The following is a 4,246-nucleotide window of genomic DNA, read 5'->3' on the forward strand; positions in this document are numbered from 1 at the left end:
CTTCCCTGATGAGATCGGGGCCGAGGAGTCTCACTCTCTCTCCTCTAAATTGGTTCTGTCAGGCTACTTATCTGACTTCATCTGATGGATGGGCCTTAGCACAGCTGGGTGCCTGGGACAGTCCCTGCTGAAAGCTTACTGCCATTTGGTAAAAGAAAAAAAAACTGTCTTTTAAAAGAAGGAATGTCATTCTGTTCGCTGCAATGACTGCCCAAATCTAACCAGGAAGCGATCAGAAAATTGACTGCGCGAATCCTCTCGATTCGCCTGCGTTTCTCACGGCTGTTCCGTGACAGTAGTGTCTTACTTACTTTTTGTCACGTTTACATTAACCTCCCCAGCGTTCAATTTCCCCAGGATTTCTGTGCAAACAGTGATAAAATTTATTTTTACAACTTTTTTTTCTCTGTAACTTGCCAAAATGTGTCAAGCAAGGGTCTAGTATACAGTGCAGGAGAGTATTGATGTGTATGCATGTTTACACTGTTCACAGCATGTTTTTTTTGAACTGACATTTCTGTCCATACCGCTAGGGAGGTTAAACATACTACACTATTGGGCTCCTGTCTTTTGTCTCCTGTGCCTTTTCCTACAAGGTGTCAAGACACCCCCACCACACTATATAAATTAATGGGAGTGCTGAAATGTGAAAATAACTTGCGACTGTAAGATGAAAACAATCCGTGAGCTGAAGTGATTAACTGCTAAAGTTGGCACCATTGACTTCAATGCAATTCACCCCAAAATCTGCCAGTGAATTCACAATAATGTAAAAGGAGAATTTTAAAGCAAAATAGGTGGCAATTCGGCAAATACGTTCGGTAAATGAAAATGGCCCAATTTCCTGCAAGATCAAACTTCTAAAAATATGCCAGCTGAACCCTAGCTGCACACAGTAACGCTAAATTAGCTATTTGTTCAGCTAACAGCAAACCAGCAGATATCTGTCTCTCACTAACCTCTGAAAACACACACAGTTCTAGCTATCTAAACCTGCACACAAACAATCCGGGCTGTTTTCCACTACATGTGATTTTGCATTGTAAAATAGCATCAACATTTCCTATTACATTTTGTAGTGTAGCTATTCGTTTGTTGCATCGCATACAGTGAAGTACACTGAAGCATACAGTCAATGAAAAGTATTCTTTACTGTCAATGCACCTGTTTTTAGTTAATGCAGTGCATTGAGATACTACACGCCATTATACTGCAACACACCCGCCGCACTGTAATCGTCGCACAGGTGGTGCATTGCATTGCGTCAAGCCTCTTTACAAAATAGCTGTTATGCTGCAGCGCAACACATCACAGTGAACGTAACCTAAAACTAGCTATACAATACAGCTAACAAACTATCTGCCCATGCAGCTGAATCAATTTCTCTCTGTCTCTCTATCTAGATTTTAAAACAGTGAAAAACAAAGCATGGGATAAAAACCCCTCCCTATCCCCTCATTTAAATGGCTGTGATGGGATCTTTTCGGATTATCTGCTGGGACTTTCTGTGCATGCTGTAAGCAAATGATTTGCCCAGCAGATGCTCATTCCACACTTCCTGCTGAAATTTTCCCGATATCCTGTCTCCTGGGCTGTGCCAACCATCATTAGGCAAAAAAGTGACCACGTGGCAAATCTTATGGTCGATCTTGCCACAATGTTCAGTAAGCAAAAATGGCCCAATTCGCCATGAGATTGAACTTTATAATCTTGCTTCCTCATCCCTAGTGCTTACAGCTGGCTGCAAGCATCTAGCATGGTGGTGGCCAAACTATGGCCTGCGGCCCCTATAGGTTTTCCATCCGGCCTGCTGATGCAGGGCCAGATTTACTCTCCTCTTTTTCTTCCTCCCTGCAGAGTTGTCAGCGCTCCGCTGTGATTGGAAGACAGGAACACTCATCCCATCGTAGCTTCCAGGCCGCTCCTCCCCTCGTCAGTCATTGGCTGCTCCCCACTGTCCGTCAGTCCAGCTTTACTTGGCACCAAGCCCCTCTCTCACTGAAGTCGCAGAGGGGGCGCTGAGAAAAAAAAAGTTCAGGGCCGTCATGTTGGTTTGGCGACAGCGGCTGAATGGGACAGAGAGGAGGTGATGGAGAGTCTGGCCAGTGCTGCTGACCAGCACAGATTCCCCTGCACTGGCCACCAGTGTACAATCACTTCCCCTAGCTGCACTAGGAGTCTGTGTACAGCCGCTTTCCATGTAATGGGAGTCTGTGCACAGCCACTTTCCATGCACAGGGAACCTGTGTACAGGGAGCTCCTCATTCCATGGGGCCCTCCTACCTGCTGCTGCTCACCTTGCAGCCTGCCGGGGGTCCCCCGCCGCAGGTGACCCACAGCTCCCCACCCCCCTACTTCAAGAGACCCGAGCACTTCATTTTTAAAAAGATTTAAAATGATCCTTCCTCTAAAGATGGCCATAAACTATACAATACTCCAGATTGTAATATCGATTGGAAAGTTTTGTTCAGGCCCACTAAAGGAATGAAAGCTGTTGTCCAATTGGATCAGACAGATGGAACCAATCTAAAAGATGTATTGATTTAATTAATCTCATCTAATTGGATAGCAGCTTTCCTTCCGTTATTGGGCCTGAATAGTCTGGAGAATTGTGTTGTCATTGGCCCGCTTTAGGAGAAAGAATAGTCCGGAGGATTGTGTTGTCATTGGCCAGCTTTAGGAGAAAGGATAGTCTGGAGAATTGTGTCGTTATTGGCCTCCTTTAGGAGGAAGTTTGTTTAAAATCTTTTTTAAAAAATTAGGCGCTCAGATCGCTTTCACTTCGTACCATGTGCGGAGTTACAGGATACATAGGTGCAGCCAACAAGCTGGCCTTCACCCAGTTCTTCATATTCTGCTCGTAAGCATCCCCCATCCCAGCCTCACTATCAGCTGTCCCTGGAAATGTCCCCTGCCACCGTATTCCCCTTCCCATGCCTAGCTAAACTTCAGCTGTGCCTTGCAATGTCCCCTGCCCTGCCACCGTACTCCTCTTCCCATGCCTGGCTAACCATAAGCTGTCCCTTGAAATCCCTGCCCTGTTAATATATTTTTCTCAACCCATGCCTGGCTAACCATTTGCTGTACCATGAAACGTCCCCTGCCGTGCCACTGTATTCCTCATTCCATGCCTGGCCCTAGTGTATTCCTGGAAATGTACCCTGTCCTGCTACCGTATTCCCCATGCCATGCCTGTCACCTATGACTGATCTACCAATTGCCCTTGGATTTGTCCTTGGAGAGATGTCCCCTAGCCAAATGTTCCCCTGAAGACTAGGGGCACATTTGGTTTTGGGAAAAAGATTGGGGAGGGAGCAATGTCTGCTAACTATACTGGTCCGGCCTCTTTGTCAAATTTAAGATCGCTTTCTGGCCCATGAGTCAAAGACGTTTGCCCAACCCTGATATAGCACTAAAGCCACGTTCGCAATGGCCATTGCATTCCTCATGACAGCAGGAACGCAACACAATGTTAAGCTTGCGTTGTGTCGGGTACAGTGTAGCATACAATGAAAAGTATGCTTCACTTCTACTGTTAACACACATGCAATGTGTTACCATACCGCAACCTGGTATACTGCAACGCTCCCGCCACCCTCTGAGGGTCACATAGGTGGTGCATTGCGGTGTGTCACATCAGGGCGCAGTTACACCACATTGCACCACTGTGAATGTGGCTTAAAGCATCTAGCCCTATCAACGGTATCAAGCATACACATCCGAGCTGGCGACAGCAGCCATCTGCTAAACAACATGAGGCATTTTTTCACAGGACAGTAACCACGCTGCATATCAGGCGATAATAAATGCTCTCACTTGGTACTTTATGTTGCAACCAAAAGGGATGCTCACTCATGTCAATTCATCGCCTAAATAGTTTTGCCATCCATCTGAAAGGGGTCTTATTGAATAAGAAGGCATGGATTCTCTATGAAAACACACATTTGCTTGATACTATCTCTGGCGCTTGTAATCTCGTCATCCTTTCGTTTCCTGCCTATGATTGGTCTTTCCCTCCTAGCCTTGCCAGTATCCCCACCCCTCACATTGCACTGGAGTACACACAGTGCTGCCGTGTGAGTCCACATGTATGGGAGTGGCAGACACTGGGCCTTCCAACCTATCGCATCGGTTTGCCACTTACTGGTAACGCCCCTCTCCATGCTTAGCCTTTCTGCTGGCCGCAGCGTGTTTTTTCCAGCAGAGTAGGCGGAGACAAGCGACCAATGAACGTCCAGACACGAGT

The sequence above is a fragment of the Hyperolius riggenbachi genome, chromosome 9 (genome assembly GCF_040937935.1).
Source record: "Hyperolius riggenbachi isolate aHypRig1 chromosome 9, aHypRig1.pri, whole genome shotgun sequence".
Classification (NCBI taxonomy): Eukaryota; Metazoa; Chordata; class Amphibia; order Anura; family Hyperoliidae; genus Hyperolius; species Hyperolius riggenbachi.